The following is a 26,147-nucleotide window of genomic DNA, read 5'->3' as shown; positions in this document are numbered from 1 at the left end:
CTGGCACCTTCTCCACCTCAGCACACCCTCTTTCTCACTCTTGGCCTCTAATCAAACTGGAGCTTATATCAGAGTCTGCTGGAGGGATTTTTAAACAGTGTCCTGGGGCGTCCTGGCTGCTGTATCTGGACACTGTGGGCTGAACTGGAGATGTACATGTCCAGCAGATTCTCAGGTTATGGCATTGGTGGTGCATGGGGTCACAGTCGGAGAAAGGCAGTTACTATTTTGCCTGAATGTCGTTTTCTACACCTTTTCTCCATGGTCGCTGCCACTGGCTGGGCCAGAGTCCTCACAGAAGTCTAAACTTTGAAGTCTTAGAGAGACAGAATATTTCAGAGTAGTGAAGAGCAGGCTCACATTCAGACAACCACAAAGAAGCAAAGTCAGCATTCACAAGTAGCATAGTAGGCTGGTGCCATCCTCCTGGGGCAGGAGAACTCATGTCTACAAGGACAAAGCCTTGCTGTGGAGGAGATATGGAACCAGAGGGGAATCAGGAACCAGCACCAGCTATGCTGACCTGTGCTGGGTGCTTCTTTCCACCTCATTCAGCAGCTCTAATAGACACCCACCAGGGGCCAGGGGGCAGACTCTCCCTCTATTCTCTCAAAGGTATTTAAAAGTCACTTTTACACGACACAGTTATTTGTCCTCGTGATTTGTGGGCTTATAGAAGAGTTACAAGTTAACCAAATAACAGCACACAAAATTAAAGCGGGCCTATTCCAGGGCTGTAAAGGAGACAGAAGTGGAGAAGTAAATGCATGATTAATGAGAATTTAATGTAGACTGGGTGTGGAGGATGTCTTTCCCAGGGGGTGGCATGGATGTAAGGGACAAGTCAGTATTAACTGGGTTCAGAGGTGAAAGAAAGATATTGGTTGGTGGGAGAGTAAGTTTGAAGGGCCCTGTGGTAGTGTGAGGCTGAGAGGAGAGCAGCATGGCTGGACCAGGAAGAGTCAGGGTCTAGGAGGAAAGGAGATGCCAGGCCATTCAAGGCCCTACAGGGCAAGGAAGCAACAACCCCCATCGGGTCAAAGCAGGGAAAGGAGGCAAGTCAGTTTTGGTTTTCTGAAGCATCCGTGTATCTACCACGTGGAGGAGATGAGGAGACACGGGTGACCTCTCTTCATAGGAGACGGTGACCCTGCCTTAGATAGAAGTGGTCGATCAGAAGAATCAAGAGGCAATAGTTACATCACAATCCACACAGGTTTGCAATGGGGTAGTTTACAGGCGAAACACTATGGCTGACCTCGGGGTTGCTGGCGTATATTATCTATGGAAAAAGACCAATGGTTTCCACTTCCAAGAAGATTACTGGACTACACTTTTGTAGGGCATTTTCTGTTATTGGGAGTTTGCTGGGTGACTTTTAGCACTTTGACCACAGCAGGAAATGCCTCTGTCTCTGCAGCTCTCCTCTTCGCCACTGAAAAGCGGTCTTTAAACCATTTCCCACTTAGCATAGGGAAGGACAGTGTGGCCAGCCATCTTTGTGCATGGCTTACAGTCAGCCATGAGCAAGCGTTTGTGAAGTGAAGGGACGTCTCTCTACCCCAGAATCCTTATTGGTTATTCCTATCTTCAGACCTGGCAGCTTTCAAATGAGTTTACAGCCTCCAAGTGTGTGATTGTGTCGATTATTTCCACGTGTTTCTGATCAATAGTTGTGTGTTGAGCCAGGCTTGGCAATGCAGACCTAGGAGCCCAGCTCTTGTTACATTGAGGCAAAGAAGACTATGGGTTTCCTGAGTTTGAGTCTAGCCTAAGATACTTGGTGAATTCTAAGCTGGCCTGGACAATTTCATGGGATTTTTGTCTCAAAACAAACAAACAACAAAAGCAAGCAAGCCAAAGGGCATGTAATTATTCCTTGTACACAGCTGGAACCAGAGAACACGGCCTTGGTTGGAAGAAAGGCGAACTAGTGTGGACTCTCAGATCTGAGGAAACTAGAGACCTGAGACGGGCCTATAAGACCTACACTGTATATTCTTAAGTTATGAAAGCCCCCAAGCAGAGAAAGTCCCCAAAGTGTATTCCCAATGGAATCATGAGCTATTTATTACCTTTATGTACCTCCAGCTTTTGCAAATGAAAACATGAAGCCCTGGAACTACTGTGAACCCAAACTCACCTTGCTCACCCTCCTGAGAGTTCATAACAAAAAGCTAACATACGTGCCTGGTTTTATTTTTGTTTTTTTGCCGGAGCTGAGGACCAAACCCAGGGCCTATGTGCTTGCTAGGCAAGCGCTCTACCACTGAGCTAAATCCCCAACCCTGTGCCTGGTGTTTGCTGGTAGCATTGGGACTGCTCTAACCAAGTGTTTCTTCTGTTATTCGTGGCTTTGAGCCTCCATGCTGAACTCCTGTGTTGAAGACACTGATTTATGCTGAGTCCTGTTTGCAGGTTGCTGCTGATTCTTAGTGTTACTGACAAGCGACTTCCTCAGGCTCCACTGGCAACTGTGCCTCCCGGTGTCAGGCTGGGATGCCAGGATGACAGGTCATCTGTTTGGCTTCAGCCTCAATTCTGGGAAGCACTGCCTGTCTCCCTTCCTGAACGTTTGATTTGAAGATAAAGGGAGGATGTTCGTCCCATAGACTCGGAAACTTCCAGAGCGTCCTAACTGTCTGTCTTCTCCTGCCTTGGGAAATTCCCCCAAACAGGGGTTGGACATGGGTTGGGTCCCTGAGAACAAAGGAAGAAGGAGAAACCCAAGGAAAAGGGTGAGTGGAAGATCTCTGTCACCATGATGTAGGGTTCCTGTTCCTCAGGCCAATATGGCAGACTTCAAGACTATTGGGGACAGTGAGCCCAGTGAACTGCCCACAGGCCTGGTGCCCCAAGCTCTAGGTCTGGCCTGGCCATCCTGACTCTGTGACCTTAGTCAGATTTCTTTACTTCCTTAGCAGTTCTTCAATTGGAAAATGTATTAGATGCAAGTAGAGATTTTCCAACACTTGTATTTACATCTTTATTTCTTTTTTATTATGCCTGTAATTGTTCTATACATGCTCTGTGAGTTTTTCTTTTATTTAGGTGTTTTTTTTAATTATATATAGGCATATGTACCTGAATACATGTGTGCATATGAATGCAGGTGCCCCAGGAGGATAGGGGTCTTCAGACCCCTGGGAACTAGAGTTGTAGATGGTTGTGAGCCACCTGATAGCGGTACTAGGCACTGAGCTTGGGTCCTCTGGAAAATTGCCAAGTGCTCTTAACTGCTGAGTCATCTCTCCAGTTCTAGGGTTTTGCTTTGTTTTATTTTCTCTTAAAAATATTTTATAACATTTATTTATATGCAGTGGATGCACATCCTATATCTCTGGAGGTCAGTCTCCATTTTCACCATGTGGGTTCTGGGGATAATACTCAGATCTTCAGACTCGATGCCAGGTTCCTTGACCCATTGGGCCGTCTCTTTGTGCCCCATGCTCTCTGTCTGGAAGAAGTTGGCTTCCAGACACATTGAACTTGGGCTGCACCCTTTCTCTCTTCTTTCCCTCACTCATCAAAGCACACAGCAGGGCCTCTGGTCAAGGCGACTGCTTGATACAATTCCAGACAAAGACTCATTGTAGGACACATGGGTCCTGATGAGATGTTTGAGATTTTCTAAATGATTCACCCTCCTTCCTGCAATATTCACCAATCCCTAAAAATCTTGATGGTCCCCAATGATAAATAAAAAATCCCCTGGTAGTGAGTCACTCTGTCGACGCAATAAATCAGATCAGGCTAAATTAATAAATCCAGGTTTAATCTGAGCAAGGCATTCCGGGGTGGTTTCAGGGGAAAAGGAGAAACCACTAGACAAGTCTATGGGCGGGGTCCTAAATACCCTGTAGGCGGTCTTGAGGAGCTCTGGGGGAGGGGCCACTGCTTGGTGGACTTTTTTGAGCTGGGTCTGGAGAGGGTAGCTCCAGGGGAGGAGCTACCGCTTGGTGGGATGAGGGCAGGGTTTGGCATGGGACGGAGATGGTGATCCCCAAACCCAGTAGAGGAGGAAATTGGCTAATACATCATCAGAGAAGCCTTCTGTGTCTAGTATTCTGGCTAAGGCAACAGGACCCCACAGCCCCGTGCAAGGCAAAGATGTGTGCAGAGCTCTTAAACTGCCCCCAGCTCAAGAAGTAACGTCTCAGGCCTCAGGCCGCCCCTCTCTGTTGAAGAAGAGTCACTAAGTATCTCTGGATAGTGTCTGTTCAGGCTCTCCCTCCACTTAATCTTGCTAATAGTGTGTGCTCTCCCAGCTTTCCATCAGCCACTACCCAAAGCGATGAATAGCACATCCCACATTTATCTCGTTGATAGCGTCGTTTACCAACATCACCAATACTTTCAGATTATTTCAGACTTCAAGATGTGAGTTCACTTTCTAACCCTCTCTCCTTTTTATAGATCAAGTCTCACTAGGTAGCAGCCTTGGTTGATTTAGATGTCATTGGGTAGACCAAGCTAGCCTCCAATTCACAGAGATCCACCTGCCTCTGACTTCTGCAAAGTCTTTTTTTTTTTTTTTTTTTTTCAAGACAGGGTTTCTCTGTGTGGCTTTGGAGCCTTTCCTGGAACTCACTCTGTAGACCAGGCTGGCCTCGAACTCACAGAGATCCACCTGGCTCTGCCTCCCCAGTGCTGGGATTAAAGGCGTGCGCCACCACCGCCCGGCTCAAAGTCTTTTTTAAAAATACACCAATAGGTCTCCTTCTTTTTCCACGTACACAGTACTTACATAACACATGCATAAATGTCACATGCATAAATAAACTAGCCAGCACATGTAAGGATGTTAAATATTTTCACATTTTCCAAGTTATTTAACTCGACCGTGCGACAAGGTAAAATCTTCTCACTTTACCACTGGGGAAATGAGTCTCCCCAAAGCACTGCACTTGCTCAAGGTCATCTATCTAGTAAGTGGTGGCTCAGACTTCAACCTCGGTCTGTGTCTACACATCCCTGGGCCATCTTGGGAAGTGTTGCAGAGTCCTGCTATCCCTGAAGCGTTCTGGAGCAGCTCATATTCTCTTTCCCTCTCACCACTAGCCCCACCCACTCCGTAGTCTCTCACCCTCCTTGTCTTCTCTTCCTTTCAACATTCTTTTCCGACCTCTCCTGCCGTCTGCACAGTGTTATCTCCAAGCTTTCTATGTGACCGCGACACCTGCTTCCCCAGCACTCCTGATCCGAGTGAAGTTGCCCCCACACTCTGCAGCGTGTCCTCCACAGCAGTCTGGTTGGGACCACAGAGCATAGGGGTGTGGAGGGAGCATTGAGTCTCTGGGTCCATGCCCTGGCTGAGCGGACAAGCTGGGCTCTGAGCTGCCACACCTGCTCCCCTCTTCTTCGTGTACATCCATCTTCCTTACAGTGAGAAACTCCTCCTGGGGATTGTCTTCCGTTCCTTCTGGTCCTAACCTCGCTGTCTCAATGCTAATTTAAACACATCCTTTATCATCCAGAGCCCATTCCTAAGTCAGAGTCACAGCCCTAAGACAGGTTCCCACTGGTTAGTTAGTTAGAGAATTTAACACATCACTACCCAGACTTTGGGTGACAGCCATGGCAGCTTGGGGATTTATTACTCTTATTACCCTTTCTTCTAGCTCCTCCCACTTCCAAGGTCGTGCTATCCCTTGGCTGTGCTGTCCCTGAGGACCAGAGCATTCATCCTCTTTGCCACATCTGCTTTGGAACCTCAGCTTCTCAGTATTTCTGAACTGCGTGCCCCAAGGAGGCCATTTATAGCCTAATGCCTCTGTAGAGCTTAAATACGCATTCTCTTGAGATCACAAATTTCAAGAGAGGCACACAGTGTCAGGGTAACAAAGCCTGCTGCCCCTGTCTGGACCATGGGGCTCTCCATCCTTGCTGGAATCCACCCTTCATTGGTACACCCGAGTTGCTCCCGTCAGATTGAGAACCACAAGGGATAACATGACATCACATTGTTTCCCTTTGAGAAACCAGAAACACCTGATTTGATGCCTCCACAAAGGATCCTCCCTAGGATCTCTGTGCCCAGCTTACAAATGAAGACCCTCAGACCCCTAAAATGATGGGTAAAAGGACAGCATGAACTCAAAGGACTGTGAATGGCGAGTGCTTCTCTAAGGGACCAGGGGTGGGGGATGTGTGAAAGTGTTATTCCCTCTCTCATAGGCTAGGCCAGCAAAGTAGTAATTCTTCTTATCAAGGGCAAGGCCTGCAACTTTCTTGGCCTTACTGGCACACAACATTTCTTGGTCTTAAGAGTGCTCTAGTTCTCCCATTTTGCAGCAACTTCTCTGAGGTTGGGGCCATGGTTACACTTCTAAAAGAGAAATAGGAAGAAAAAAATTGTTGGCCATGTGTTTCTGCTTAATCTGAAATATCCCCCTAGGCTCATGTTTACCCACGTGTGCGCGCGCACACACACACACACACACACACACACACACACACACACACACCCTTTTGATTAAACTAATTGTTTACCCATAATGCACTTTTCAAAACAAAGGTAAACAATACCCCAAGGCTGATACCTAGAAACAGACCCTCTCCCCCCCACCTTGGCTAGTTTTACATCAACTTGATACCCACTAGAGTCATTTGGGAAGAGGACTCTCAAGACAATGCCTCTATATGATTTGCCTATAGGCAAGTCTATAGTGCATTTTCTTTAGTGATTGATGTGTGAGGACCCAGCCTGTTGTAGACAGTGCCGCCCCTGGGCTGGTGGTCCTCGATGCTATAAGAAAGCAGGCTAAGTAGGCCAGGAGGAAGTATGCCAGTAAGCAGCAATTCTCCTCTGCTTCAGCTCCTGCCTCCAGATTTCTGTGTGAGTTTCTGCCCTGATCCTTTGATGACAGATAATGATGTGGAAGTGTAAGCTGAAATAAAGCCTTTCCTCCCCAAGTTGGATTTGGTCATGACATTTCATCACAGCAATAGAAACCCTAACTAAGATACCTTCTTTACCTGAATTGCTTAGAAGTCCAGGATTTGACGTCAGAAGAAATAGGACAAGGAACTTGACTTTGACCTTAATTGGGTGCTTAACCTGGGGCAAACCTTTGCATGGACTGTGCTTCCTAATACACAAAATGCAAAATTGTTTACACCAGGATTGTGAACACGAGTGTAGGTGGAGTTTTGTTTTTTGTTTTTTTTTTTTCTTAAGGACTGCTGGCTCTCCACTAAACGCACAGAGACTTAATGTTAATTATAAATGCTCAGTGGATAGCTTAGGCTTGTTACTAACCAGCTCTTATAATTTAAATTACCCCATATTTTTTATGTATGTTCTACTATGTTGTGGTAACTTTTGTCAGCATAGCATATTCATCTTGCTTCTCTCCACATCTCCTGGTGACTCTGCCCTTCTTCTTCTTCCCTGTGCTCACTTTTTGTCTGCAAGTCCCACCTAACCGCTACCTGACCAGCTATTGGCCAGTCAGCTCTTTATTAAGCAGTGAGAGTAATACATATTCACAATGTACAAAAGGATTTTTCCACAGCACACGAAAGGAATAAAGCTTTGTGAAAGTGCTTTGGGAGCTGGAAGGTGCTGCTCAAAGCAGTCACTATAGCACATTAATCAAAAAGACTTGCTTATTGATTAGGTGTGTATGTGTACTTGTATAAATGTATGTGCACTGTGTGTGTGTGCAGGAGCCTGCAGAGGCCAGAAGAGGGTGTGGATAGCCTAGACCTGGAGTTGTAGGCAGTTGTGAGTGCTGGATATGGAGTCTTGGTCTTCTGCATGAGTAGCAAGCACTCTTAACAGCCCCTTATGCTAGATCTTAACTCCAGGAGTCTGGGGAACCCGCACGCTCCAGGAAGAAGGACACTAATGCAATGTGTCCTTTGCAGCAGCGTTGGTGCGCATGAGTGGCCAGGAGGAGGGAGGCGTAGGTTGTACCCGCAGGAAAGGATCTATCCCATTCTTCATGCACCGTGCCATGTGACCTTCTTTTTGTTTGGTTTGTTTGCAACATCATTCTTTCAAATTTACCTTCTAAATGTTTTTTAAATTACTTTTTTTTTATTTTTTTGAGGTTTTAATCACACCATCTCCCCCTCCCTCCCCTCCCTTCAAGTCCTCAAGCTAATGGCCTCTTTTTTCATTCATTGTTGTTACATGTGTATGTATGTGTTCCTAGACACATAAGTAAAAGAATAAAGCTGAACTGGAGAGTTGGCTCAGCATTTACACTCACTGGCCATCCTTCCAGAGATTCCAAGTTTGGTTTTGAGCCCCCACATCAGGTGGCTCCAAAACTCTGGTAACTGCAGCTTCAGAGGACTTGATACCCTCTTCTGGCCTCCATAGACACACCTGCATATGTGTGTGTGTTCACACCCATATAGGCACACATAAATAAAAAATAAAAACAAATGTTAAAGAAAAGAAAAAAAAAGGCTGGCTTCAGAAGGGCTTGTGGTTTCAGTTCCGACAAGGGGGCTACTGTTGGTTGAGATCCATTCCAACACAGGCCACGGCAGTTCTCTCTGAGAGTAAGAAAGACATTGAGCCGGTCTGTGGTGGCACATGCCTTTAATCCCAGCACTCGGGAGGCAGAGCCAGGCGGATCTCTGTGAGTTCGAGGCCAGCCTGGTCTACAAAGAGAGTTCCAAGAAAGGCACAAAACTACACAGAGAAACCCTGTCTCGAAAAACCTAAATAAATAAATAAATAAATAAATAAATAAATAAATAAAAATAAAAAAAGAAAGACATTGATACAGCAGAGCTCTGTGTGATACAGCAGAAAGAACAGATACATGAACCTGTCACATGCTTTAGGGTAGCATGTACGCCCACCCTGCCCATGCCCACTACCCTTTCCCAAGGGCAGCTGTGCCCATGTGACTTGTCCACTCAGAGTCCCCCAGCCTGATGCTCAAACTCCTCTTTCTGACTCTGACCAATCTAACCAACCAGTGTGACCCTCCTGTGGTGACCTAACAAGCCGTCTGTCTTTCCTGCTGCCACCCCGCACTGGGTTCTCTGTCCTCTCGCCCACCTCTGCATGTCAGAGGCCCATCCATCCTTCCAGGCACACTTTCAAGGCTACAGCCTTCAGGAACCCTTCCCCACCCACTGTCGGCAGGACAGATTGCCTCTGCCCTGACCTCACTTTGTCTTTCCTTCCCTTGCGGGGCCTAGTCTCTGTATTAGAGCTGATTGGAAACACACATTATCCCTTTAGTTCAAATTCCTCAAGATGACGTCCCTGTTCCTCCCCTCCCTCACCCTCCCTCAGCCTCTCCTCACTGCCCTACACAGTCCTCAGCACCAATAAGTGTTTGGAGTTGAGTGAACAAATTAATCAATTTCCCTCCCAAACACAGAAGTCAGCAGTCAATTGGCACGGTCAGTTCTCTCCTGCTGCCCCTGGAGGGCTGGTCTGGTGACTATGGCAGCATCTGGAATACAGACAGAGGCCTAAGAGATGTCAGCACGTAGAGATCACTGGAAAATGGAATGCACAGAGGAAAACTCAAATCAGTAACATGATGTCACAGACTGCAGGACTGGGAGCCAGGATTGGTGGCACATCCCACAGTACTGGGTGTATGAGATGGGAAGATCCAGACTAGGGTACATAGTGAACACCCTATTTCAAAAAGAAGCAAAACAAAATACCTCTAAACCCATGAGTTAGTGATTAGTCACCAATTAACTACAAAGCTCAGGACATAGTTTTTTTTTTTAAAGGCTGTCAGAGTTATTTAGTATGTCTAATAAAAATCATGGCAATCATACACTAATTTAGTTCTTTGGAATTGTTTTGCTCCTATTCATATATGATCTTCAGGCCAATATCCAGTGTCAACAGAGGGCCTGGGAGGGGCAATGTGATGGTGTTGAAAGCACCCCAGGCTGAGGAACAAAGATGTGGGCCCCACAGCTTGGAATATGTGACAGAAGGACGTCCCTTCTAGCCATCTCTAGTCCCCATGAGAAGCTGCCCTCTCCGGTTAGAGAAAGCAGACATTCCTTCCCATCTGTCTTTCCTATACCTTTAACTCCTTACCCAATGCCTTTCGCAAAAGGTCCCATTGGTCTGCTTACACAGCAGCACATTGTTGGCCAAAGAAATCGGAGCTGGGAAAACAGGGCTCGATATGCTCACAGCCCCAGGTCTGCCCTTGTTTCCAGTGCTGGGGTGTGAAGTGGGCGAGTGGAAATCGATGAGTCCTGAGGTGGGGTTCCTCACGCTGCCATTCCCTCTTTACAGCACGCCCGTGGGGGTGGGGGATGGGTGGGTAGGGGGGGGGGGGGGGGGATGGAGACTACATATGATTGTATAGTAAGTAGCTAAAGCTGACTGCCAACCCTTTCTGACCTTCCCTAAGAAACCAGGGGAGAGTGAGGGACAGCAGGTCCTCTGCGGGGAGCAGAAGAAAACCTGGAATGTCCTGTCCTAGTTCCTCAGACCCCTGCCACCCACTGTCCAAAGCAAACACAGCAGTCATCCCAGGAAGCAAGCAATTAGATGCTCCCAGGGGACGCCTGTAAATTCCTAACTTCTCTCTTCAGGAGGTGGGAGGGAGGAGATTGCTGGGGGTATTTCTGTTTTTCTGTTTGTGGTGAATGTGTATTGGGAAAAGGGTGTGTGTGTGTGAGTGTGTGTGTGAGTGTGTGTGTGTGTGTGTGTGTGTGTGTGTGTGTGTGTGTGTGTTTGTGCGCGCACGCGCGCACGCACATCAGTCCCCCTCCCATCCTGTGTCTTACACAACTAGCTATTTACACACCAGATGATCCCTGCAGGAAAAGGCAAGTCCCCAGCCGCTGTGGAATTTAAGAGAGCTTCCTGGAATGCCCTTGTGGGATGTCTGGTTCTAATTGCCTCCGTCAGCGGAGCTGGCAAGCTGGCAGGCTCAATGAGAGGTGAAATTGAACAGATTCCAGTTCACATCAGACCCCCAGCCCTGCCGGAGTCCCCCAGGGCCCGGAAAAGAAAACAAATGTGGCCCCGGCAGTGGGTGGGATAGACCGTGAAGATTCCTGTCCCAGAGCTGCGGATGGCGTCTGGCTTCACTTTGCACCCTCTGCTTCTCCTTAAGGGCCTTCTGTTTCCTCATCTGCCAATTGAGTGGTCTCCCAGGTCTCTTGCCAGTCTAAGATGAAGGGACAGAAGTGTCCAGCTTCTTCTGTGTGGGAGAGGACAGCATTAGGAGTCAAGAATATTGTCTTGGGACTTTTGGATCAGAGCTTTACGTTTTGGATCTTTAAGCATAACGGGAGGTGAGAGGGGCCTTCATTCCACCTACCAGAACCTAGTCTTGACTCAAGTCAGCCCTAGCCCCTCTTCGCTGCTCCTGGAGGACTGACTGGAAGGTCTTGAGATCTTCACCCAGATCTCTGCCAGGAAGGAGACAAGATAAGATCCACAGTTCCTTAGTGCCCCCTATGGGTCCAAAGGATGGAGACACTGAAGAGACTGGCCAAGAAATCCCTTCCTCCTCCAGCCTCCAGGCATCTCTGGCTCCTACCTGGGGGCGGGGGTGGGGGTGGGGGGGCTCAAACTGATCCCTAATTTAAGGTGAATTTCTCTTTCTTTTAAGTCTGTTGTTTTAAAGCAGACTAAATTAATTTAGTCAACTTCCCCAACAGGCTATAGACTGAGCGCTTCCCAGGGGGCTGATGGTATGTGTAGACATGGTTTATCAGATACAGACACTTGCTGTTTATCATCCTGCCCTCGCTAGGCCCAGCCCCAGTTTGACCTCTGACCCACAGCTAACACATGCACATCGCCAGGGACCAGAAGCTCACTTTTTTTGAGTCAGCTTGTATGTGTAAGGAAGTCTGCTCGGCCTGAACTAACCAAATCCCAGTCACAGTGACTTTTGGCGAATTGGAACATACTCACTTATCTAAGAAGTCACCTGTAGACAGGCTACAGTTGGCAGGTTCATCAAGCATCCTAGAGCATGCCTTCCTCTTGGCTCTATTGCTTTGTGGGCCAGGATGACCATGCCTTCTCAGAGCCTTCCAGAAAGGAAGTACCAAAATGTAAGGCCCCCGCCACCACTTGGTGGCTTTTGTTCAGATCTATTGGCCACTCCAGCTCCAAGGATGGCTGGGAATGTAGTTCTGTCACCTCTCTTAATGAAACAAGTTCCTTTCCTAAGAGACGGGAGCGGGCATAGGGGCAGCAGTGAACAGACTGCCGAGCCTGCTGCCGCCGTGTGTCTGGGGAGCAGAGGGTATGCCACTGACCATGTCCCTTGTGGACACTGGCTTCCTTCTGCGGGAAGACAGAGAGCAGCTGTGTGCTGCTCATTCAACCAAAAGAACTCCTCAGCTTCTCCCACAGGACTGGACTGCCAAGTTGATGGGGGAGAGATGGTATCCACAGGGTCATCTCTCTCAGAGGTAAAGCCAGGCAGATGACTCAATGCTAGGCCTCTGGGCCTTCCCCTAAAACAAAAACAAACAAACAAAAAAAAACATGCCAGCTCATCCACGAGGCCCTAAAGTCAGCTCTCAACATATCTGTCTAGTGCTCACGACCTGGTCAGGGACCAAAGAACATCTATCTGCTTTTCAAAGACTCTGGTGGCTTTGTTCTAGTCCCAGGCCCTAGAGGACATGGAAGAAAGACCCTCACCCTAAATTTGGATACAACCCCTTCCCCGCCTCCAGGCACAGTTGTTCTGCTGGGAGCCTAGGCCAGCCTGGCTCAAACAGCAAGTCTTCAAGTGTCTAAATATAGGATTTAAAACTGTACATGTGGAAGGAATACTGTCCTATTGGCGTGGCTCAGTTTCTCCGCCGGTGGCTGGCCTCTGGTCCTCTGGTCTCAGGTGTTCCTGGCCCTTCAAAATCGGAGAGGAGGCTCATCCCTAACTTGGTCCCCCTGTTCTGAGGCAGTTGATGCTAGTGCACCCCGCTCCTTAGACTGCCCCGTGGCTGCTTTTCTGAGTGGGAAACTGAGGAACAGAAAGTTTGCCCATACTAGTTATCCCTTGCTCTACAACCAGGTATGCTGGGGGAAAGGAGGACTCAGGCGATCGTGTTCCAGTTATGGCCACTCTCATTGGACGTCACCCCCAAATACCTCTTCTGTCCTTCCTGTGACTTCCATCCCGGCTGCCCTTGTAAGAGACAGAATAATCAGATAGTACATCTCCTAGGGTGGAGTTTCCAGGAACGAAACACATTTCAATGAAGAGACCTCTTCTTCGAGAAGACGAGAAACAGAAATAATCAACTCCAATTGGCTAAAAACCATTTATCACAAAGTCCCTGAAGCTATGTACATCTGAGGTCTTTTCTTCAGTATAATTTGGTAATTATACATATATCATGGAAGGTTCTGGACTCCTGGGCTCCATAGACAGCCCCCCAGAGGCCTCTTTATTTCATTTCTCATAATATCCTTAGGCAAAGACAGAGTATCACTTTTAGCACTTTGCAGGTTGATAATTTTTCTATACATTTCTCTGCTCTTTAATGCTAGGTATTTAATACCTTGGAGCACTTAAGAACCTAAGATCGGGTTGCCTTATCACTGCTTTGCAGCCGGCAGAGTTGAAAGAGAAGTTAAAAGAAAAAATAATACGGTGTGTGTTCCATCTTCATTTCATGGAGGAAGGAGGCACTAGAGTTCCAGGACTATGTCATTTTCCCAGGGCGACTCCTGACCAGCATGGTTATGGATAGTAAAATCACCTCTGAGAAAACCCAGCCAGGTTCCTGCTTTGTCTGGATTCAACTCTAAAGTCTTCAAGGCACAAAATCAGAGTAGCTGAAATGGGTAACAGTTTAATTTGTATGAATCATTCCTACCTCTGGATCACTATTTTCTTTATAAAGGGAGGGTTGTATGCCACCCCAAACAGTGGACAGTCTCCCATCTTCCTGGAATATGGACATGAGAAACGCGATCAAGAATGAGTCTGCAGCCATTGTTTTAACAGCTATGTGATGGCTTACTGAGCGTTAATAAGAATTGCCCCAAAGTTTCTATATATCCCAGGTGTACAGGAGGGGGTTAAGGTTCAGATTGTTCTACTGGCATTATGGTGCAGAAAGGGGTAAATGTGAACCTGCACGAACTTGAAGGGGTTTGGGGGGGTATGAAGAGAAAACAGAGTATTTTGACATTTGCAATGAGAAGAAAGAGACTGGGGATACATGTACATATTCTTGAGTGCCCTGAAAAGCACACTTGCATAGTACACCATAAGCAGTAAATTATTAGGACAAGATGGTGGTAGTCAGGGGTTGGAAGGCATGTTCCTACTGTATACCTTTTATTTACCTTCAGAAGAATAAGTACAAACTTTAATTAAATTGGAATAAATTGGAATAGTATAATATAATGTCTGGGTCAATGATTCCAAGGCCTTCGAATATGTGAGCTGTGGCACAAAGTGGGTGATCTTAAAGCTGGCTTCAGCAACATAGCTAGCTGGTGGACTGACACTTGGGTCTCAGCCCTGGGTGCCCCCTGCTACCCACAGCCCTCCCAGGAACCAAGGCCAGCGTGGGTCTAGAGGTCACGACCACACACTGCTACTTCTTCATGGAAGAGCTGAAGTACACAGGTGCTTGCTGGCACGCGATGCCCGTCAAGCAAAGCAGCAAAAGCATGCTGATGGGTTCTAGACTGGGGCCAGCCAGAGGGCACCCCTGAACCTGTCACGATGGGCTGTCTGGAGGAGCCGGAGGCCAGCTAATGCTCTCTGATGGACAACAGGAGGCAGGGTAAGAGAGCCCAGTGGAATGTGTATGTACCCTAACGTGTTAAAGACCCCTTTTACCACCCATGATGGGAGGAGGGGGCAGGGTGTTTAGCACTCAGCAAGCTCTCTGCAAAAATTCCCAGGCTCATTCCTACACACAGTTCCTGTTACAGCAAGTATATTGGTTCAAGGTGGCCCCACGCAAGAAAACAACAAACTAAGGCTTTCCAGGGACTGACCTCTTTAGAGACAGATCCCCACCCCCTCTCTCCTCATACCACTCCCTATAGGCTGCTTTTGGGGTCTCAAAGTTCATGAAGGATCAAAGCACCCAGGTGGGTACCAGCCCTCCTTCCTCGTGGCCCTTCCAGCTCTCACTGTTCTCTGTCCCTGTCCCTCCTCCCGGCAGCCTGCAGCTCCCCTGAACGTTCAATTAAGCAGGCATCTCCAGACCTCTCTCCGGGTCTGGCACGGCCACATTGTTTGCATTCCCTGCCTGAGCGGCTTCTGAGCCAGGAAGCACGCAGTCCGTCCGTGTCAGGCTTTTATCTACCTCAGAGAAACGACAGTCTTTTAATTCACAGTTCCAACTGGTGATGATCAGGAAGGTGTCTTCTGATCATAAATGTCCTTTATGTGACTCTTCAGGTGGTGGTCTGGGCCCGTAGGGAGGGACTCCAGGTTAAATGGTATTCCAGTGTGCTCAGGAGAGCCACAGTCAAGTGGGGGTGACACACATTTTTGAACTGGGACGGTGATGGATGTCAGAAGGGCTGGGTGTGCAAGGGAGGGCCTGGATGACACTAAGGAATGCCTGTGGCTTTTACAAGTCAGGTGGTTATGGTAAAGAGAAAGCAGCCTTTGTTAGGTGGAGGTGCATGCTGCCTGGTGTCAAGGTCGCTTTAATACAACACCCAGGGTGTGTGGGGGGGAGGAGGGGGGAGTCTTAGGTGGTTTGGTGTGGGATGACACAATGTCGGGAAATTGCCATAAAACATTGCAGAAAAAAACTGAGAAGACTGATTACCATAATTACTGAAGCTGGTGACGGACGTTTAAATGGGTTGTTATATCATTCTTTGTACTTTTGTATTTGCTTGGAAACCTCCAGAATAAAAAGTAGAAGGAAAAAAAAAGGGGGGGGGGGACCTGGTGATTAATCCATAAACATAAAACCCAGGATGGTGTCGCCCAGCACTTGAGGTTGTGGCGAGTTAAACTTTGTGTCAGATGCGGAGTGGAGGGATGGGCAGGGTTTGGAAGCTCTTGGCTCGGTTTGTGTCTGTGGATCCTTTTGGGTCTTCATTCCTGTGAAAGCATTTCCCCTCACAGGGTGTGACCCCACCCTCGCTTCAGACCCCCCTCGGGGTGGGGCTTGCAGAAGAGAAGGGTTCCGGCTGCCAGAGCTGTCCTGGCCCTGACCAGACCCACCCTGAGGCTCCGCTCACCCCCACCCCCGCCCCTGCCCTTTTCCCTCCCCTCCAGTGCTCCAGGCCGTCTGGGGGAAATTATCCAAACCCCACGTAGGAAATTTAAGGCCCTGGCAGTCGTCCCATAGATGACTCCCAAATACTGCCATTCCAAAGGTGGGAGTGGAGGGGAGGCCAGAAGTTCAGAACGGAGGCGGCCATTGTGTTGTCTGAGAGCTGGGAGCGCCACCTGCTGGCAGAAAGGGAAGTCAGAGATGGCCAGGAGTTCCTCAAAAACAGGGCTAAGTGGGGCCTCAGATCTTTCATACTAGAGGGGATTCCACAATTAGTAAAAGAGAATGGAGTTGGGGGGGCGGAGTGTTGCCCGGGTTTGTGTGTCTGTGATTTTTTTTTTTTTTTTTTTTTTTTTTTGGTTTTCCGAGACAGGGTTTCTCTGTGTAGTTTTGGTGCCTGTCCTGGATCTCGCTCTGTAGCCCAGGCTGGCCTCTAACTCCCAGAGATTCGCCTGGCTCTGCCTCCCGAGTGCTGGGATTAAAAGGCGTGCACCACCGCCGCCCGGCATGTGTGTCTTTGATTTATACATGATGGCCGACATCATCCTGGGCTGTGGGTGTTGGGACATATGCTGGGATGGTAGATTTCTGTTCCAGAATGAAGACAGTCAATAAGAAAAGCTAGCTCAGCTGTATCGCTCCAAAGGAAGTTTCCAGGTGTCCACTCATAATCAATACCCAGCCCAGACATGAGTGATATATGGATCTCAGAAGACAGAATTTTCACTTGGGCAAAGTGAGGCATGTAGCATACATACTCAAAACCTGTCACAGAAACAAACGGTTTAATGCAGAGTTTGGGGCGTCTGGGGATAAAGACCCTGTGAGTTACCAAATTCATCTTTTCTGTTCTGTAGAGAAGGAATCAAGAGTTTAATAAAGAAAAATGTGAAAAGTAAATTGTTGTAGCGTCTCCTCCACCCTGAGGTCTGGCACCCACTCCCCTCCACCAGCGAAACCCAACATCTGCACCAAGAGGTTCCTGGGGCTGCTGACCTGCCCTGCCCTGCCCTGCCCCATCTTCGCCTTGCCTCTTCTCCTTTCTCTCCTGAAAGCATTTCCTGACCCATAAATCTTGAGAGATTTATTGTTTCCTGAGGCATCCCTGACTCAGAAGATGTGCCTTCACAGCTCGGACTCAGAACCACCCTGGGGTCAGGGCTCTACCGTGGGAGCAAAATCTCTCCTAGAAGGTTGTGGGGAGGACACTAGCCCTCCATCTGTTTGTGAGGGACCACGGACACCATAAACTTTTCCCAGCTTCCCGCTCAGAACGCCAGAATGCCCAGCTCGGATGCTTCTCTGCAGGTTGGGAGATCGGCACAAAGTGAAGGGGGGGACTGAAGGATGCGGTTCCCTCTCCTCAGCCAACCTGGGAAGCAAGACAGGGGCCGAATCTCCTGACGGCTTCCATTCATTTCTTCTCTCTGAAGAATCAGCTTATTCTAGTCTCCTCTCCCATGTGAAGCACGTCCTCCTTAAGCACAGCTCATCTCGGAAGCCCATAGGTAATGTCTCCTTGTTGCCTGTAGGATACACCAGAACCACTTTCTGGGGATCCTTACAGTGGGATTGCCCACTCGACATGCTCTCCCTCCTGTTTTCTCACATGCTCTAATCTGTGCCCTGTCCTTGTCCCCAACCACACCTCTCCCTTGTCTGAGTGGATGCCAGTCATACTGTCCTTCCGGCTTCCTAACCTCAAATGTTGGTTCCTCTACCTTCAAGCGTCGAAATATTTTCTTCTTGTGCAGAAGCCTATCTCAAATGCCAACTTTTCCTGGAAGTCTTTAGAAATAATAGTCTTGTTCTAAATTCAACAGAATCTCCTTTGGGTCTGTCTCCCAGGGTTTATTTGGCTTTTGCCTTTTTTGAGCTTTGCAGACTGCTGCCGATTGCATCCTTTTGTGGCAATTGACATTCCCCGCTCTCTGGGGTTCTGAGCCCTGGAGAGCAAGTACAGCACCCACGACATCCCACCCTTCTTACTTCCTACCCACATACCCAGAGACTCAGCATGGTTTCCAGTGGAGAGAAATTCCCCAGGGAACATCAGTGAGTGAATTTCCAAGTGACTTGTAAATTCTGCTGTATAATCCAGTGTTTTGGCTTATGCAGTCTCGACTGCTCTTCCCAAAGGCCAATTAACCAAGAAGAGCAGTGTACTGTAGAGAGACAAGCTTTTCACTGTTACTGTGTTTAGGCATAAAACCCTGGTGTGTAGTTGGAGTTTTCCTGCCTGGCCCACAGTCAGGACAAATCTCTCTCACCCGCCAGGCCCATAGACACTCAGAACCAACCAAGTAAACACATAGAAACTTACATTGTTTAGAAACTGTATGGCTATGACAGGCTTCTTGTTATCTACTTCTTTATCTTAAATTAACCCATTTCTATTAATCTATACTTTGCCACGTGGCTTGTGGCTTACCGGTGTCTTTAGGCAGGGGGAGGGAGGGGCAGTGTCTCCCCAGCCTTAGCCTTCACTTCCCAGAATTCTCTTCTCCTTGTCCCGCCTACCCTATCCTTCCTGCCTAGCTACTGGCCAATCAGCACTTTATTTATTTTAACCAATCAGAACAACCCATTTGACATACAGAACACCGCACATGGGGGGTGGGGGTGGGGCTTGGCGGCACCTAGAGAGAAGCTCTCCAACTACATTGGTGTTGCAGAGTCAGCAGAGCCCCGGCCACTCCAGCTCCTGATCACGCCCATTGCAAGGATGCAGACCTGGCGTTTGTCAGTTTCCAGAAAGGACTCATTCCAGAGAGGGAAGGACCCTGAGAAGGTTGCACGTGGAGAGCCCCGGAAAACAAAGAACAACCTGTTGTGCCACCATTGCTCAGAGACAACAGTCACATGGGTGATAGCAGGATATAGAGTTCTGCTCCCGGCTGTGACACCAGTGCCCACACCACAGCAAGCTCCTTTCCCACGCATCATGTCATCTTTAAGGCCTGTGTGAGACCGAGGGTCTGGGCTCAGAAGGACCACAGCCAGTAAGCAGAGTGTTTCCTGTGAAGCCCTTCCCACATTTCCATCTTTATTTATTACCAAATTAAGTCCTGCACAGTGGTGTGGATGCCAGACTGTCCTAGTCATGCAGCGGATTGTGTGGTTTTTTTTTTTTGTTTTTTTTTTTTTTTACTAAGAACCAATAATTGATTATATTAATCAGCCAGTTGACCTTTGGAGGTTATTGATAATTGTTACTTCACATGTGTGAAAAATGAGATATGAAGAAAAATATATTTATTTGGACCAATATTTTATTTCTTTGAATTTTTTTGTGTATTTTTTTCTGATTCTCTGAGAGATAGACAGTCATTGTAAGTAAATATTCAAAAAGAGAGAGAAAGAAAGAAAGAAAAACAAAAAGAGCCAGAGGGGCTGGAGAGATGGCTCAGCCATTAAGAGGACTGACTGCTCTTCCAAAGGACCTAGGTTCAATTCCCAGCACCCACATGGCAGCTCACAACTGTCTGTAACTCCAGTTCCAGGGAACCCAACACCCTCACACAGACATATGTGCAGGCAAAACACCAATACATATAAAATAAAAATAAACAAACTTAAAAAAAAAAAAAAGGAACAAGAAAAAGAACCAGGTGGTGGTGGCACTTACCATTAATCCCAGCACTCAGGAGGCAAAGAGATAGGTGGATCTCTGTGAGTTCGAGGTTAGCCTGGTCTTTTTTTTTTTTTTTTTTTTTTTTTGGCTTTTCAAGACAGGGTTTCTTCTGTGGAGCTTTGCACCTTTCCTGGTTCTCGCTCTGTAGACCAGGCTGGCCTCAAACTCACAAAGATCCACCTGGCTCTGCCTCCCGAGTACTGGGATTAAAGGCATGAGAGAAACCCTATCTTGAAAAACAAAGAACAAAAACAAAAGAAAGAAAGAAAAACTTTAATGAAGAAAAAAAAATCTTCTAGACTCCCACTATCCAAAAATATGTGTAGTGGATGTTTGTTCTTACCATGCCCTGAAGCAGCACCCCTAGTAAGGTAGCAGGTAACCGTTAGACCTGCCTATGACCTTGAGGTACATGCTCCTGGGGTGTGGCCTCTGGGGGACCCTTAAGACCTGGGATGCACATACTCAGCTCTCTCTCTTCACTACCTCATGGTTTTGGATACTGAGATCTTGGACCAGGCAGATCAGTGTGGGACATAGCTCAACTTTCCCAGACCCTAGGATAAATCTCCCGTGGTTGTGAGTTAACCCCCAAATAAATTCCTTTGCTCATTAAATAGACTCCATGAATTAATCTCATTATACCTGTAGATGTATCCCCAACATCTTCACTTAAACACATTTACTTTGGCTTATTTTTTACAAAACTATCATGTGAAAGTTCTTACTTAAAGATCCTGGACTTTCGCACAGCCAGTACTGTGAACCCTTCTCCAGGCCTACAGTATTCTAGTTTGCTATTGTTAAGATGTCCCTATAACCCTAATATATAAATATACTATATTTAATTTTACCAACCCCTTGAGATTCAGAACTACTCTGTTTTCCTGCATTTCTTCAAAGTGTCTCTGGGTGGTGTTTCTATAGTTGGAATTGCCAAAGGATGTACACCCTCTACAGATTGCTGGTGTTGGCCCTTGCTGTAACCAAGCCGTCCGTCCAGCTTGCCTCTCACTCCTGACACTCCAGTTGAATGATGGGATGCCACAACCTGAAGGACCCTACACAAGAAGATTTACGGACCCTTTGACAGATGGGAAGACCAAAGTCCACAAAGGACAGCTACCTGCCCAGCAAGCTTCTCCACAGTTCATTGCCTCCCTTCAACCCAGGACCCTGAATGAAATTGCCTGGAGGCAGGCTTGGCAGGCAGGCTGTCACACTTCTACACAGCCAACACAGGCATTTCCTGAGCTGGCATCTGCACCAGATGAAAGGCTGGGCTAGATGCCTGTGTTCAGCACAACCAGACTCAACTGGGCATAGACTGTCCATTCTCTTCACAAACAGAAATGTCCTCTCAGACAAATCCTGGTTTTAAGGGGGTGGAACCCATATAACTGAGAAAAAGCAGTACATGCCAAGTTTTCTGAAAACTGGGAGTTTGGGGGAGACTAGAGCAAAGTGGTTTGCAGGCTCGGAACTTTAAATGCTCTCATGAAAACAAATGGCAGATCCAAACTCTATCCCCTACTCCCTGCCCCCAGCTGAATGGGGCAAACTCCCATCTTGGCTGTGGCTTCTCTGGCACCGGAGACAAATAATGTGTGCCTGGCCTAGGTAAGTTCCCCACAGCTCTGGAGAAAGCTTTCCGGTGGGGACTGAGCAGGCTGGGGAGGCCCTGCTTATGCTAACAAGGCACTAAATTAGGGCATTACACGCCTCATTTAGCACGACTGTGCAAAACCTAAAAGTACTAATAAATTTTCTTTCTGGGGTCAAGAATCATAAAAGGAGAGATGATCAACCATTAATTAGCAGGGCAATTACAGCTTGATGGCTTCTGTTCTATCTCTGTCTCCCTCAAATGGCACAATTTGTTCCAAATGCTTTTTGCAAAGCAGTCTTTCTTGGGGGTGGGGGGGTGGCATTAGCCAGGAAAGGGGCTCCTGTCCTCCAGCTCTCTTGCCTGGATGTAAATGTTCTAGAAGATCAGCCCTGGGCATTTGATCAAAAGGAAACCTTGTTCCCCTTACATATTTGTACCGGCCCCCCCAAACAGTCTGAGTGCAAAACACAGGACATCATTTATGGAAAAAAGTATTCACTTACTCTGGAATTCCAGAGACACCTGGATTTTGTCAGATCTTTCAAAGCAGAGCTGTGTGGAATGAGGAGACTCAGTCTTTTAGTTGAGCCTACCAGAGATGGCTGAGGACAAGCCAGAACTATCCACTGTCCACTCACCCCACCTTTTTCTTCCCCCGAGATACGGTTTCTCTATGTAACAATCCTGGCTGTCCTGGAACTTGCTTTGTAGACCAGGCTGGCCTCGAACTCACAGAGATCCTCCTGCCTCTGCCTCCCAAGTGCTGGTATTAAAGGTGTGCACCACCACCGCCCTGCTCCTTTTCCTCCCTTTTAAGGGTGCATAGTTATACAGCATGGAAAGCTGCGTAGGGGTTTTGTAATTCTTAGTTAGAAGTCTTAAATATGCCAGGTTCTATGCCAGCTTTGGTGCCCTCCATAAGTGCGGAGTATAAAGTGAAATGTTGGTTAAGAATTGTGGGGCAGGGGCTTGAAAGGTTAAATGGTGCTGATTGTTCCGCGGAAGAGTCACGAGTCATGGCTACCTGAGAGTCACGAGCCATGGCTACCTGATAGGAAATCACAACATGTCCACACGGTTGGGCTTTCCCGGCGGACCGCCTAGTTATTTCCGGTTCAAAATAGCCATTTCCAGGTCAGAACATCTCCCGTGGCTAGGACTCCGTGGCTTTACATGGTTGTGTAAAGCGCGCGTAGTCATGTAATCTACACGCATGCATGGAGTAGCCACATGCGGTCCTGTACGCATGCACGGCCCACTCTTTAAAAAGCCGGCGCCATGTTGCACAGGTCTTTCTCTCTCTCCTCTTCTTCTCTCCTCTCCTCTCCTCACTCACGTGTGTGCTTCACACAGGCCTGTCACGTCTTTTCCTATCCTATACTAATAAACAGCTCTTCTGTGGATTTGTTGTGTTCGGGACGTGTTCCTCCCAGGGTAAGAGCGCCAATAAATAACTAACACTGGTGCCATGAGGGAACGGGTGCTTCCGGGCACTTTGTGCCTGGAAACCCGGGAACTGGGGATGGAGACTCTGTGCTGCACAACACGGGAACTCTGCTCCGTTCGCGACAGATCACTCTCCATTAGCCTGGTTGCACAAATCCGCATGCAACACCGCTACTGATTGGTGAGTTTTCCCCTTTTTGGCTAGTGTGGATGGTTTCCTGAATCCGGGAGAACCGTTGAGCGTCCGGCGCCTCACTGGTTATTCTTGAGACCAGGGGAAACCCCGGCCACGGTCTTCACTGGCTATGGTTGGCCCCCATTGCAGGCCCAGATTTCCAGCCACCTCCCACATCTGCAGCTTGAGCAATGGGACCACCACCGTCAGGTGCATCCTGGGGCTGTGTGAAGCCGGCACGTTCTTCGCGCCCGACAGGGCAGCTGGGCGTTAAGGGCTCCCGGGGAGTCCTTGCTTCACACAGCAGGGCCCCCGCTTATCAGCTGATGAGCTGATAAGGCAGCTTGTGCCCGAGATCTGTCCGGCTTCCGGGAGGTCTTGGCTCCGGATCACGTTAATTTTTTTTAAATTTTTTGTTTTTGCCTCTCCGCTGCAGACATGGGAAATAAGGCTTCCAACTCGATCAGCCCTAATTCTCCCTTAGTCTGTCTTCTTGAGGCTTTACTTAAAGATTCCTAAGCTTATCCATCTCTGTACTGAGAGATGGCCCAAGTATGCTTTAAAAAATAACAAAAAATCCCAATCTTTTATGGGAGTTATCTGATTCTGGCCAGCGAACAGGCAAATGGAAAGAGTTGCTCTTTATCTTAGCTTTCTCTCTCTCAAAGCTCTAGAAAGGTAACCACCCACTTGTGATTCTTCCTCCAACCATCATGCACCTCCAGCTACCCACGGGTGGTGGCCAGCCACGAGAAGCGCAGCTTTCCGCTATTGATACCGCCACGATTTTTTACAGTGAGTCTACTGTTCTAATGGCTGAAATCTGAGCTATATGTTTGCGATGGACAATCCCGGGGGTTGTCCTCAGGCTGTGCTGGCAATGGCAGGCACATTTTTGCTCGGAGCATAATGTCGTCTGGGGTCTACCAGGTGGACAACTGCAGCATAGTCGCAGCCCTTCCCATCCCTTGACAAAGAGGATGGCGAACTTGAGCTGATTCTTAGATCTCTCTCCATTCTTTGGGGATGCCCAAGATTGAAGTCTGATCCCGGTTTGTTATTTTAATTTTTTATTTTCCACTCAGCTACAGCCATGGGACAGAGGGCAGATACCACACACTTACATTGGCAGATGGGGTGAGTACGGGTAAATCTGGCCGCTTAACAGCTTTGCGGTAACGGTAAACCTGACCGCATAACAGTGTGGCAGGTACTTCAGCCAGCAAATGGGAAAATAAGAGTTGTTTCATCTCCAAGCTTTCTGCTAAAGCTCTAAACCCTTTCTTTCCTTTCCCACTAAGGCGTCTGCCACATGTAACCTTTTCTGTCTGACCTCCGTGCCAGCGGTGGGCGGGCTCAAATGTGCAGGGTGGGCTTGGGCGGTTTCTAAGACTCACCCTAACTCACCTTAACTCCACCCACTCATTCTCAAACTGCCTTGAGAAGCACAGACGGGTCTAAAAGCAGCTGAGATCTAAACAATTAAGTTTACAATAATCAGACTGGCTCCTAAGCCAGAAAAATCAGCTTATAGCCTCAGGCAAGTCTTCCAAAGGATTGGTTTACAGTCTGCCTACTGGCAGATCTTCCAAAAGCTGTCCTTAAGCCACCAATAGTCAGAGAACATTCAGGACACAGAGTAAAATCCGTCTCTTGTTCCCGGCTAAAGTTAAGTATCTGGAGAACAAGGCTCCTGACCCCACGGGCAAAAGAGTCATCTGTGGCGTTTAAGGTATGCCAGGAAAGAGAAGCCCAAAAACAAAATTGCCAAATGCTGGCACTCACTGACTCCCGAAAGCTGTTGGGTCCCTGTTTTAAATGAAAAAGGCCACGGGCTAGCGAATGCCCTGCCCATCAACAGCCTTGTCCTTGTGCTGCCTAGAAAGACAACAAGTCAGCTGACTGCCCCCAAGCACCAAGACGCATGGGTACATCAAGCTAAGACCTCCAACAAACCTAGGCTTGGCTACAGACACAGCAGGGAACCCAGAACTCAGCAGGGAAGCGATCAGTTTCTTTCCTTCTGGACACCAGAGCCATTGACTCAGTCCTGGGAGTTTAGGATGTTACTCCTTTCTATTGTCGGGAACAGAGGACAGCCTTACTTCCCTCACCAGATTTAATTGCACTTTCAGAGTTACTTAATGAGAAAGATTTCCAACTAAGATAAGAGCTCATTGTCTCACTTTAAAGTTACCGCCTGTGTTTCTCATGTGCATACAGACAGGGCCATGATCTTTGCCTTGTCCCTAATTCAAAAAATAAGTTCTCTTCCACTCTCAAGCTCCAGAGGACACCAGGATCCACTGCCTTGTCACCAATTCCAGAGGAATAAGGTGTCACCCCTTCCTTTTCCAACTAGGGCCGGAGGCAAAAGGGACCATCAAAATATCCAGGCAGTAAGGATATAACAATCTATCACTGTTCAATACTGATCACCTGTGTTTCCTCTAAACTAACAAAACAAACAGGTGCCTTAAATAAACTGCCTTAAATAATGTTTGTCTCAGGTAAAAATTAAGCAGAGTACTAAAACATCACAGCCACCTTTTTAACATGTCTCCATCCAGACAGGCCAGATCTACCTCAGATAAATGTCAACTCCAAAAATAAAATAATAATGAGTCTTTTCTCTAAGCTTTTTATGTCACCAGTGTCCTGTCAGACAGAAGGTTCCCAGCCACACCATGAAGGACGGACAGCTGCAGGACAAGGCATAACAGAACTTCATCCCAGGACCAGCCACACCATGGAGGATGGACACAGCTACAGGACTTCATCCCAGGACTTCAGGAGCAAGCTTCCCCATTTCTCCCAAGAACCAATCAACGCCCACCATTCAGCCTGAAGCAGTCTTTGAGAGAAACGGCGCCCCATACCCACCTATCCACATTTTTTTTTTCTTTAAGAACATATGAGTCGGGAATGATAGGAAATCACAACATGTCCACACGGTTGGGCTTTCCTGGCGGACCTTCTAGTTATTTCCGGTTCAAAATAGCCATTTCCAGGTCAGAACATTTTGAGTGACTAGGACTCCGTGGCTTTACATGGTTGCGTAAAGCACGCGCGCGCGCGGCCATGTAATCTACACGCAT

The sequence above is a fragment of the Onychomys torridus genome, chromosome 12, assembly GCF_903995425.1.
Source record: "Onychomys torridus chromosome 12, mOncTor1.1, whole genome shotgun sequence".
Taxonomy (NCBI): domain Eukaryota; kingdom Metazoa; phylum Chordata; class Mammalia; order Rodentia; family Cricetidae; genus Onychomys; species Onychomys torridus.
Note: the sequence above shows the minus strand (reverse complement) of the source record.